The sequence below is a fragment of the Balaenoptera physalus genome, assembly GCF_965194825.1.
Source record: "Balaenoptera physalus genome assembly, chromosome: 1".
Taxonomy (NCBI): domain Eukaryota; kingdom Metazoa; phylum Chordata; class Mammalia; order Artiodactyla; family Balaenopteridae; genus Balaenoptera; species Balaenoptera physalus.
In genome coordinates, this window is record NC_138882.1 from 33,816,611 (window position 1) to 33,829,677 (window position 13,067).

Here is a 13,067-nt window from a genome sequence, read left to right on the forward strand (position 1 = left end):
ACCTGGTTGTCCTTGCCCCACTCAAACTCTGCCTCCCCTAAACTCTCACAGCAGTTGCCATCAGTCAGGACCTTAGCGCTGCTCTTGCTCCTGTGGCTGTCTTCTTTATCCAACTGGATTGTGAACCATTTGGGGATGGTGCCTTTTGTAGCTGCTATGATTTCCCCATGGGTCCAGGTATGTAGTAGAAATACAGAGAGGAGTCATGAATCAGAGCAGTGATTCTCATAGTATCCACCCAGACCAGCTGCATGGACTACCTCCTGCTGGAGCTGGTTACAAATGACCTTCCCAGGTAGCCATCCAAGAGATTGTATTTCAATAGAGGAGGCAGGTGGGGGCCATGCATCTGCATTTTAACAATATTTTCAAATAATCCTATGCTCTGTAAAGTTAGAAAACCATCCAGACTAAGGATGAAACTAGGTGATCCCATAGGTGTTTCCAATGTGACAGCTTGTAACATACATCTCCATCTCCTAAGCATTCAGTCTCCATCTTCCTAGTCATTATGAGCCTACTGTGTGCCTCGCTCTTGCCAGTGTAGGAGACTGAAGCTCAGCCAGGGCTCAGGGGACTAGCCAAAGAGTAGACTAGCAACATTGTCCTTGCTCCCAGCAGGAAAGTGGGGAGGGTGGGGGTGAGGGTGAGATGGGGCAGTGGGCTGGGGATGGGGAGAGACCAGGGTGGGAAGGGCTGAGTGGGCAAACAGGAGGTGCACTCAGACCCTGGAAGTAACTGGCTGCCTGCTGGTCCCATGCCCTCCCACTGCCCTGCCCACCCAAACAGCCTGCCTGGAAAGAGGGAACACTGCTACCTAGACACCTCTCTGCTTTAATCACCACGAGGGCTCGCCAGGCCACAAAGAAGAATGGGCTGTTGAGGTTTAACAGGACTAATGTCAGAGGATGAGAAACAAGACCCCAGGCCTTTGGATAGCCTCATCTACTCCACAAAGCTAGTGTCTCTGAACACACTGATGACATGGAGACCCCTGTCCTTGACCCTCCAGCCTGTCTCTGATGGTTCCCCTTGTCTGAGATGAGCATGCCCAGTGTTTAATAACAGCTCCTGCAGCTAACATTTATTGTGTCAGGCCCTGAGCTAAGCACTTTACATGTATTACCTCACTTATTCTTTATGCCACTCCTACTGTTAAACCCCTTTACAGATAAGAAAACTGGGACTGGGCTTCCCTGGTGGTGCAGTGGTTAAGAATCCACCTGCCAATGCAGGGGACACGGGTTCAAGCCCTGGTCCGGGAAGATCCCACATGCCACGGAGCAACTAAGCCCGTGTGCCATAACTACTGAAGACTGCGCACCTAGAGCCCATGCTCCACAACAAGAGAAGCCACCGCAATGAGAAGCCCGCGCACTGCAACAAAGAGTGGGCCCCACTCCCCGTAACTAGAGAAAGCCCGCGCGCAGCAACGAAGACCCAACGCAGCCAAAAATAAATATAAATAAAATAAATAAATTAAAAAAAAAAGAAAACTGGGACTGTCATATATTGCATAACTTGCACAAGGTCACTTAGTTCTTTCAACTGGTGGGTGTTTTACCACTTCCTTAGGCATCCATCTTGGTCCCAGTTCTTTTCTGCATCCTCCACAGCCCATCCCCGCCCTTCTTACAGCAAGGGGTCTGGGACTCAACCCAGCACAGGTGCTCCCGGGGGCTCTCACCTCTCTGGTTCAAGACACTGTCCTTCTGTTGATGCAGCCCTATGGTGGGTTTTCTGGAAGCCTTACCACACTGGTGACTCAGTTTGAGATCACTGTCGGGTGAAACCCCTAACTTGATGTTTTTTGGTCCTAACGTCCCCATCCTATTCTTATAGAATAGGGATGCTGTGCCCAGGGACAGAAGTTTACATTCATCCCTATTGAATATTTTCACCTGTATCATTTGGGTTCTATCTGCCGTATCCCTCATAGACAGACAGACAGACACACACACGCTCACACTCCTGTCCTCTAGAAGACAAGCACACATTTTGGACAGCCCACTCCTTGGTGGCTGTCTGTTTTCCATTCCTCTTTTGCAGAGTGGAGAAGCAGGGGTTATAACATGCTTCTTCCAGTGTTCTCCTGGTCACACCACATACTCGGGCAAGACAGCTCCATGCGCAGGAGGGGAGGCTCTGGGTCAGACTGGCTGGGCTATAATCCCAGCCAGAGCACTTGGCAATGTGACCCTGGGAAATTAATTTAGCCTCTGTGCCTCAGGGTTCTTCCCTGTAAAGTGGGGATAACTGTATCTAACTTCCTTGTTATCTGGGGGATTAAAAGTGATAGTAATTGGTTAACAATGTCTCCTCTTCCTCCTTGCCTCCTTCTGGCCTCTCTGGGTCCCCCAATCCTGCTTTCCTGCCCTGACCTCTCCTACATCTGCTTGATCACACTTGACCTTGGTTACAAAGTGGAACCCAGAATTTCTGTGATGAAAGTGCCTTAGATGCAGTCTAATGCAACCCCTTTGTTGTGCAGATGAAAAAACCACAGTCCCCCCTGCCATCCCTCTGTTGCTTCATTTTGTTCCAAAGGGGTTGTATTTCCAGCACTCCAGTTACCACCTTTTCTCTCTCCAGCTCACGTAGCAATCAGATAGGGCTGCTTTTTCCCCAGTGCAATCAGTGAGCTCCCAGCCTCCAGCTTGCTGGATTTATGGCTCTCTGCCCTCTTGTGGGGTCCTCAGGGGTCTGTGCGGCTCAGGAGTTATGGGCTCACAGAGACCGGGCTTTCTGTGCACTTTGCCCAACTTGTCAGTCACCTCCGGGGGTCGGTTGCTTGGAATAAAGAAAATAAAATACCAGGGCCAATATGCTGACTACATTTTTATGCTCCTCATCCAAATCCAAAATTTTCCCCATGGGGCAGGCTGGAAAGTATTCAGAGGAAAAAGGAAGAGACCATTCCAGGACCAGCCAGGGAAGGAGGAGTGCAGGGAGGGTGCAGCATGTCCAAGCAGCTTGGCGCTCCTCCTCAGAAGGGTCTGTGCCTGTGTAAGCGCGACACCGCAGTCACAGGGGGTGGCTGGGGTGGGACTCTAACTTCTTGAAATCTCCGTTAATCTTTCCAAACCAAAGGTAATAGCAACGAGCTTCGACTCCATTCCTAAACCCCCTCCCTCCAACCAAACTATCCCCTTCAGCCCCATTGAACGCCTCTGCCAGAGGGGAGTGAGGGGCCGCCTACGTGGCATATTTGAGGCAGTTTTGCAATTAGTGGCATTGGGTGGTGTGTAGCTGGCTTCTTTTCAAGTGAGGGAAAAAAAAATACAACAATAATTTCTTAAGATGAAGGACATTCTAACACTAAAGGAGAGAAGAAGAGAGAGGACAAAATGTCAGACTGAAGGACGATCCTTTAGATTGAATTAATTTGGCTTTATTAAAAAGTCACAAGATTGTCTTTATGTTTGCTTCTTGCAGCAGAGCAAGAAGCCCTGGGCCCAGATTCGGAGATCTGGGATTTCACTTGGGGTCTGCCACTTAGCAGGGTGTGACTGTGGGTAAATTAAACAGCATGCTTGAACATCAGTAGACTTGCCTTCAGTTCCTCCATCCGTCAAACAGGAACGATAACACTTACCTCATAGGGTGTCGGGGAGAGGGGCCGGGAAGGAAATGAAACATTTAATGAGCATCTATGAATAGACAGGCATGTGACATAGGATGTCGTTTAGTTCTCAGGATAAGCTAATGAGGCTGGTGTCATTATGACCATTTTACGGATGAGGAAACTGAGACTCGTGGGTTACGTGATCTGTCCCCAGTTCTCACAGACCCAGGGCTGGCACCCACATCCTGCTTAAACGCAAAGCCACACTCTTTCTAGAAGGGTAGGCAGGAAAGGGAAGGTAAAGGCAGGAGTTCCTGGTCTAGGCCTCAATTTTCTCTGTGAAATAGAAAACAAAGTCATCCACTGCAATGAGGAGGCAGTGAATCTCAGGAGTGGTGTAGGTTTGTAGAAGCTTCTTTGGCTGGGGAGAGGGTGCATACCCATCCTTATAGATTGTGTTGCTAAGAGGTTGGTCAGGAGCTGGTTGTCTCTGTGATATGCTTCTCGGAGGGATGGTCACTGTCCAATACATGGAAAAGGAACAGATTTTGTTTTTCAGTCATCACTGAATACCTAGACCCTAGTACAGTGCCTGGCATATGGTAGTACATTTATTTATTTAATAAATATGGAGCACCTACTCTGCACTGGCTCTGCTGTAGGTGCTGGGGATTCAGCAGTGACAAAGGCAGATTAGACCCCTGCCCTTATGACATTTGCAGTCCAACAGGAGAATCAGATAGTAAACACAAAAACCAGCAAATAAAATAATCTCAGAGGGTAATAAAGTTCTGAATTTTAAAAAGCAGAGTAAAGGGAGAGAGAGTGTCTGTTGCAGTGGGGATTTCTCTCAGGAGGTGACATTTGTGATGTGACTGGAATGAGACAAAAAGCTCTTCGGGCCAAGATGGGGGAAAGGTGTTCCAGGCAAAAGGAACGGCAAGTGCAAAGCCCTGCGGCAAGAACAAGCTCAGAATGTTTGAGGGAGGCAGAAGGAGGCTTGAGCGGTAGAGAGGAGGCAAGTGTGGCGGAGAGTTGTAAGAAATAGAGAAGAGGGGTCAGATCATATAAAACCTCATAAGCCAAGTTAAGAAGCTTGGATTTTATTATAATTCCAGTAAGAAGTCTTTGGAAGGTTTTAAGAAATGGGAGGGATGTGATCTGATTTATGCTTTAAAATAATCACTCTGGTGTTGAGAGGGAAAGTAGACCAAGGTGGGAAGGAGGAGTGGAAGCAGGCAGGAGGCTGGTGCAGTGGTCCAGGAGAAAGGGTGATCACTAGACACGAGTGACAGGACGGGGAGACAGGGAGAGAGGGTTGGGTTTGGGCAATGGGTCTTGCTGATGGATTAGGTATACAGTGTGAGGAAAAGAGAGGAATCAAGGATGTTCTTTAGGTGTTTGGACAGAGCTGATGGCACTGTTAACTGATGTGGGAAAAACGGAGGAGGAACAGTTAGGAGGCAAGAGGTATAGAAATCAAGAATTCCATTGTGGACCTGTTAAGTTTGAAATATCTGGTAAATATCTGTTATGGGTTGACTTGTGTTTCCTCCCCAAAATATATTGAAATCCTAATCCCCAATACCCATGATCTTATTTGGAAGTAGGGTCTTTGCAGATATAAGTTAAGATGAAGTCATTAGGGTGACCCTACTCCAATATAACTAGTGTCCTTATAAGAAGAGAAAATTTGGGGACAAACACGCTCAGAGGAAAACACCACGTGAAGACACAGATTCAGAGGGAACATGGCCATGTGAAGATGGAAGCAGAGATTTGGAGTGCCAAGGAACATTTGGGACTACCAGAAACCGGAAGTGGCAAGGAAGGATCCTCCCCTAGAGGATTCCAAGGGAGCATGGCCCTGCTGACACCTTGATTTTGGACTTCTAGACTTCAGAACTGTGAGAAAATAAATTTCTCTTATTTTAAGCCACCCAGTTTGTGGTACTTCCTTATAGCAGTCCTAGGAAACTAATACAGCATCTAAGTGGAAAGGTCAAGTGGGGATTTGGATATGCAGACCTGGAGCTCAGGGTTTTTAAAGCCATAGGACTAGATGAGTTGTCCTTGAGTGTGAATTAGAGAGAGTTGAGAGAAGGGAAGCTTTGGAGAGCTGAGGGAGTGGCCACTGGGGTGGAGGGTGTGGAGGTGTTTCAAGGGAAGAGAGTGTTTCAAGGAGGAGAGTGGGGTCAATTGTGTCAAAGACTGATGATAAGTCAAGTCAGACTGGCTTTGTTTGGCCTTTGGATTTGGTAAGAGAGAGGTTGAAAAATAATAATAATAATAATAATAATAATAATAATAATAAAAAAAGAGTGAGGCTACTGCTGACCTTGACAAGAGAGAAGTCAGCAGGTGGTGGAAACAAAAGCCAAGCTGGAGAGAACTGAGCAGAGGATGTAAGTAAATAAGTCCAGAGTAATTACAGAGAACTGTTTTGAATTTTGCTATGAAATAACAAAGAAATGGGGCCTTACTTGAAAAAAGGTGTAGGGGTCAAGGGAAGGTTTTTTTTTTTAAGGCAGGCAATGTTAAGGCATATTTTTATGTTGGTGGATATGATCTAAGGGAAGACAAATGGTTTAGAATAGAGACGGGATAATTGCTAGGAGCAAAGTCATGGCAAGAGTGGATGGAGTCCAGTGCAATCATGGGGGAACTGGCCTTAGATAAGAACAGAGCCTCTTCATCTGTTATAACTGCAGGGACGGCAGAGAACATGAGTAGAGATCGTGCAGGTGGGTTGGCAGATTTGGTGGTGAGAAGATGAAGTACTTCTCATTTGTCTGCATTTCTTTGTATTTATTACATCAGTGAAGTACGGGGCAGAGTCATATGGAGGGATAGTGTTGGAGGTTTGAAGAGAGAGAGGAGAAAGAGGAGGTATGAAACAGTCCTTTGAGAGGAAGGGAAGATGAACACACCTTGGAAATGTAGAAGACTGCTGTGTAGAGTTGAGTGCTTTTTTGAGATTTAAAGTCCTAAGTTTCGAGTGAGACCAGTCAGTAGGCGTGGTTGTGCTATTTTCTTCAGTAATGTTCAGCTGCTTGGGTACAGGTGAAGGGTAGGTGGCTAGCAGGATTCAAGTAGGATTGGTGTTTTACCAGATAAATACAAGGGAGTTTCCAAATGGAGAGAGGCAAGGAATTTGAGGGTGTTTGTAAGAGACAGATCATAGTAATGAACCATGGAGATTAGGCTCGATAAGGAAGAAGTGGTCACATGTAGAGCATGGAATACAATAAAAACTTATCTGGTGGATAAGGTCCCTATGAGGTCAAAGAATATTTGGAAGGAGGGTCCCACAGAAAGTTAACTGGAAGGGTAGGAGGCATCAGTGACTGAGATGCCTGAAATGAGATTATTGGAGGTGCAGGTATTGGTGAGGGCAACATTTGGGGTATGATCATGTAAGTCAGTGGAGAAGATAGCAAAAAGGTAGCAAGGGATGGGGCCTAACCCCTTTCATATCAAAGATGCTGGAGTTTTTGCAGGAGGAAGGAGAAGTAGTTTGGAAGCACCTCCATAGACCCTGAGATATGTGGGGTGCAAGAGAAAAAAACACCCGTCCCTGTTTTCTTTTCCCTTCATCCTTGCCTGTAGGTAGGGCTGTCGAGGAGGCAGTATCTTCAGGGGACAGCCAGATGTCAGTAGAGCGAGACAGTGAAGGGAATGCTCAGGCAAGGGTTTCAGGATAGGGGGGCATTGACTGGTGGCAGACTGAGACTGACTGCCAGAGGATACAGGGGAAAGGTTTAGGAGGGTGGAGAGAGGTGGGAGACAGGATTAAATTAGTAGCTATGCAGAGTGGTTTGGGGATTCTGGTCTATGGAATTACGGATGATATGGGAAGCTAGGACTTGTGATATGAGGCGTGATGGGGCATGTTCTGACACTGTCATTGAGGAAATATGGGCAGTCAGTTAAAGCTACATACAGTCCAGAGTATTTAGCTGGCAAGAATAAGAAGAAAAAGATGAATGAAATGAACTCTTGTACCCTTGAGATGTCCAGTGCTGTGCCAGGCACATGGCATATTCATTGATTAAAACTGCATATATTTGATGCTCTGGTGACTGTAATAGGAGCAAGTCATAATCCAGAGCACTGCATACAGTAGGTGCTCTGAATCCTGTGGGTGATGATAATCTCTAAGTACCTTTGATTGCTTAATATGGAAATAGTTTGCATTTTGTCCCTTCTGATGAAAGTCATTCCTGTATTTAGACTGACCAGGGGCTGGAGTGTAGTTGTGTTCTGCCTTAATTAGCAAGGTGTGGACAGGAGGCAGTGGTGGGGATAGGATGGTGACCTGTTCCAAGTTGGAGATTCAGGACATCCCTGTCCCCTAGCCCCTGCCCCAGACTAAAATCCAGCACCATCACTGCAGGTCCTTCTCTGGAAACTCAGCACAGAAAAAAGAGTAGCCACATCCTTCCGTTAGACTGAAGATGGCCATACCAGCCCTGGGCTTTTGGCATTCCTTCCTTTTCCCTCTAGGTGCTTTTCCTCCAGAATAAATGATTTCTATTTTTTTACTCCTATTTTTCTAGCCTCTCTGATCTCATTTGCCTCCTCTTTGTTTCATTGAGTCTGGGGCCACTATCTCTGCCTTTTCTTCCCCAGAATATCCCACAAAATGCTTCTCTCCTGTCCCACCCCCTCCCCCAATACCACTAGATATGAGTCCAAAGCTTTTTCTAAGAGGCCTCTAAAGTTCCCACTGATGTTATGCCCCAGTGTTTGAGGTGACCTGGCCTGGTCTCTGCGTGGCTGAGAGAGTGTCTCTTTGTGTTGGTTGATGAATGGCTGCCCTGTCCTGTCCGGGACCTCAATACCTGGAAGGTAACAGGAGAAAGCCCACTCCCCTCCTTAGGCTCTGCACCTGCTGCTCTCAGCTTTCCTCGGGGGCCACAGGGTGCCCGGGCAGGTAGCTCGCTTGCTTGCTAAGCCTTAGAAGAGCCACACTAGGAAGCAGGTCCAGGAGTCCTTCCTGCCCTATCCTCTCTGGACAGAATGGGGCCTGCTGAGAGGCTGCCCAGACTCCATGGCCTTTCCCCCTCATCACCCCTGCTCCATCCCCATCCATCTCCTGTTTCTTGCAGGGATTTGGTCTCTCAGTAGAACATTGAGCCTGCTGGGATGCTGTTTCCTTCTGTGACTGAGAGTTTGAACTACAGAATTTCTGGGCTGGAAAATATCTCACCCAGTTAGACATCTTCGCCTTTGCCTGTAGACAGAACAGCGTGCAAACCTTCAGGCCAGAGTCACTTTTTGAAAGTCACTTTTTGACTCTGTGGTTTTCCTTGATAACACATCCTGGTGTTTCACACCGTAAAACTCAATTCAGTTCAACAAATGTGTATGGAGTGCCTATTTTATTGTTGTTGTTATGTTGCTTCACATATTATCTCATTGAGATATTTCATTAATCATTTTGGACAGGTAATACACACACAGCGTGCAATATCAGAACTACTGGAGGGTAAACCATGAAATGTGAGTTTCTCTACTTATTCCTGTGCCCCATCCACTCAGATCCACTTCCCAGAAGTGACTACTGTTACCAATGTCTTGTGTATTTTTCCATAGATAGTCCACATATATCTAATTTCACTTAATCTTCGCAACAGCCTTCTCAGGTGGGTACTGCGAATCCACTTTGGAAGATGAGGGCATTGTGGCTCAGAAAGGCTAAGTAAAGTGCACAGAGTTGTGTTAGTAACAGTGGCAATTCCACTCAAGGTATGTGTGAGTCCAAAGCCCACACAGTTTCTGCTCTAACATGTTCCCAGTCTGCCGTTTCACCCTTCCCTTCCCTTCGCTTCCCTTCCACAGCCATTGTCTCAGCAGGGTTGGCTCAAGAGCCTGGGTGTGCAGGGCCCTGTCCTAGGTGCTGAAGGCTCCTGTAGAGGCAGGGGATCACTTTAGCCCCTACCCTCACCAGGCTCATGGAGGAGCTTGAGGAGGCCGACAAATAACCTGAAGTCTAGTCGAAATTTCACAAATGCTGCTTGGCCACGGAATTTGTATACGGCACTTAAGCAGGCCATTCTCCCTTTCTGACTCTCAGTTTCCCTATCTGTCTGATGGGGGTAAGCTTAACCGTCCAATAAACTTAACTCAAAGGGCTGTTGTGAGAATCTAGGGATAATAAATGCAGAAGTTCTTAGAAAGCATACAATCCCAGCATATGGGAAGGAGTTTAGGGGGCTCCTATGGCCAGCGTGGAATTGGGTTGACCAAAAAGTTCATTCGGGTTTTCCATAAGATAGTGCGGAAAAACCCAAATGAACTTTTTAGCCAACCCAATACACGTGGTGGGATGCGATAAACTGAAGCAGAGTTACCATCGTCTATGTTCTTTATTTCGGGGTTGTCTTTAGCAGGCATAGAGTTAGTCCAGTTGCAGCAGACAGTGACTGGAAGTAAAATGGGGGTAGGGTGTGGGATTGGCCTAGAATGAGAAACAACCCCCAAGTGAGCCTTTTCCAGAACATTAGCCTGCAGGGTCTGAGTCTTCAGACCCACCGCCCTCTCTGCACGGTATACGTTTACCTGCCTTCTAAAGGGCCTGTTAGCAGCAGATCAAGGGCTTTTCTACAAGTTCCTTCTGCCCAGAATTCTTCCGGTGCCCCTCCCAGCCCATCTTAACCTAGCTATCTCTTTTTCATCCTTCAGGCCTCCACTTAGATCTCATTTCCTCAGAGAAGCCTTTCTGGACTCCTCAGAGTAGATTAAGAGCCCCTGCTATTCACCATCCCCACCCTACCCCCAGTGTCTCCTGATTAACTCATATCACACCAGTCAGTACCCATCTTGTCCACCAGCTTGTCAGCTCCGGAGAAGTGGGCACCAAGCCCATCAGTTCGCCTGTGTATCCCCAATGCCCAGCACAGAGCCTAGCACTTACGACATGCTAAAGTATTTGTTGAATAAATGTCCGAAGTTAGTCACTCCTACCTTTGGGTTCAAAACTTGCCTCTGTCTTGGTATAGCACCTCTCACACAGTTGTGGTTCTATTTTTTTACATGACTGTCTCATCTGAATCTTTTCCCTTTATATTCCTGGTGCCTAGCCCACATTGTGGCACAGGGGTGGTCCTGCACATTGCTTGCTTGCTGAAGGAATGAATGAATGAATTCTTGGCAGGGAGCTGCTTTGAACCAGAGGGCATTTCCTTTGCAGTCAATGAGCTGTCTTCCCAGGTTGGCCAACAGAAGGCCCAGGAAATGGGGAGCAGGATTAGGCAGGAGCTGATGGGGCTGGAGAGAGAAGAAAGCAAACAGCCTGAGTGCCATCTCCTCCGTGTTATTGTTGCGGTGTGAAGGGCAGGAGATGGCCCCAAGGGAGGGGACTTAGTCATCGAAGGGATCTTCTCCAAGGGCTCTCAAAGTCCTCTCTCATTGAGGTGGGCTTGGCTCAGGTGACTGACCCCAGCTGCCCTCCCCTTTCTCCTTGGGGAGGAGGTGAAACGAGCGAAGGGGTAGGGTACTCGGTGATCGCCACCCTCTGGGCTTCTTTTCCCCAGTCTCCCCGTCCTCAAGACACCAGCCAGAACCGGGATGAGAGAGGGGTCGGGCCGAGCCGGGCGGCGGGGGAGGGGCGGCGCGGCCAGCCGGCTGGTGTCCTCTGGCGTCTGGAGCCGAGGCCTGGGGCTCTCGGCGCCCGCGAAGCGAGGCGAGCCGGAGCTGTGCGGTGAATGCAAAGAGCCGGGTGAGCTCCCAGCCCCGCGCCGCCGACGGCGTCCTCAGCCACAGCCCAATGAGAAGAGAGCAGATAATTTATTCTCTAATCCCGGTTCGGGTGCCGGGCGCTGGCGAGTGGCGGGGGCTGGGGAGGGGGGGAGTCTCCTCTTCTTCTCTTCCCCTCCCGCCGGCCGCCCCCTCCTCGCCCCTGCCGGCTCCCTGCGCGCACACACACATTTCCTGACAATTAGCGAGCACACCTTGGCCGCGCGGCCTCTGGCGGCGCCGCAGCTTTTGTCTCCCGCCCGCCGGGCTGCGAGGCGCGGGCGCCTGGGCGCGAAGTTGCGGACGCGCTGCTCCGGAATGCCGGCCGCCCGCTGCCGTCGTGGGGGCGCGGAGGGCGGGGTGGGGGGATCGGGCACGCCGACCCCGGGGCTGGGGGGCTGCCAAAGAGAGAAGAGAAAGAAAAAAGTAAGGCAGCGCTGCCCCCTCTTCCTTTGTTATAACCCTGAGTGTGTGCGGGCGTGAGCGCGCGCGGGAGTGTCTGTGCGCGAGTGTGTGCATCTGTGTGTGCGTGCCTGTGTGCGCGCGCGTGTGCAAATGCATGCCTGCGTGTGCGGGTCGGGACCGGCCGGGGGCGGCGGGACCCGAGGGCGCCAGGCTGCTTTGCCCGAAGGCGAGTTGAATCGCGTCCCGGGTCTTTCTCGCTCTGCCAGGGACTCGGGCGAGCGAGCAGGTAGCCGTCCCGCTCTCGCCAGCTTCTCAAAGGACTGAGCTCGGAGTTTGTTCTTAGACAGGCACTGTGCGGGGGGGCGCGCTGGCTTGGGCCGGGCCTGCGGATGTTGGGGGAGTGGAACCTTCCGCAAAGGATCTGCCCCGACCGCAGGGGGCGCACCAGGGGGTCTCCGGGCACCGAGCGCGGCGCCGACGCCGCTACGTTGCCCCCTGGCCCTGGGGTGGGCGCTCGCGATGGCCACTGCGAGCCCAGGGAAGGGGCGAGGCTGCGCAGGTGGCTCGTGGGGCTATGGAGGGAATGGGAGGCGGCGAGACGAAGTCTGTCTAAATGCCAATTCCCTGAAGTTCAGCGCATCGGTTGTCATTTCATACCTTAATGCATATTTATGCTGCGCCGAAATAGGCTTCATAATTAACTCCTGGAGCATCCGCAGAGGTTAAAGGGACCCCGAAGATTTGTGCATTGATTGGGTACCACGGCGGTGTGTGTATGTGTGTGTGTGTGTGCGCGCGCGTGTGTGTGCGTGCGCCCCGTGCGAACCCATTGAGAAGAATAATTATTTTTCTCCACTGGAAGCTACAGCAGAGAATCAGACAAGGAGTGAAGAGAGAGAGAAAGAGATTGGAGAGGGAGAGAGAGAGAGAGAAAGAGACAAAGGAAGTGAGTGTGAGAGAGGAGACGGCTTAGCATCCGAACTGTGAGTACTGAGCGAAAACAAATAGGCCGAAAGTGCTGCAAACCCCTGGGCAGGGTTGAGGGCCGAGCGGCTGAGGACCCTCCTCTTCGCCGGGGGTGGTTTGGCTGGGCGATGAGGTGTCCTTGAGCCTTGGGCGGACCCCAGGATGCGGGTTCAGGCACTCACCTGAAAGCCAGCTCTGACAAGCCGCAGGCTGCGTCAACCTGCCGCCCCAGGTCCGCCGAAGGGAAGCCCCCCACTCCGACCCCATTGTCTTTGTTCCCTTTAAAGGTTTTTGCTGCTGGTGGGATTCAGAGGGGGGGAGTGTGAGAGGGAGCTAGAGCCCTGGTTCAGGAGGGAGCCGAGTCTCCCTCTCCCGGCTGGGAGAAACCCGC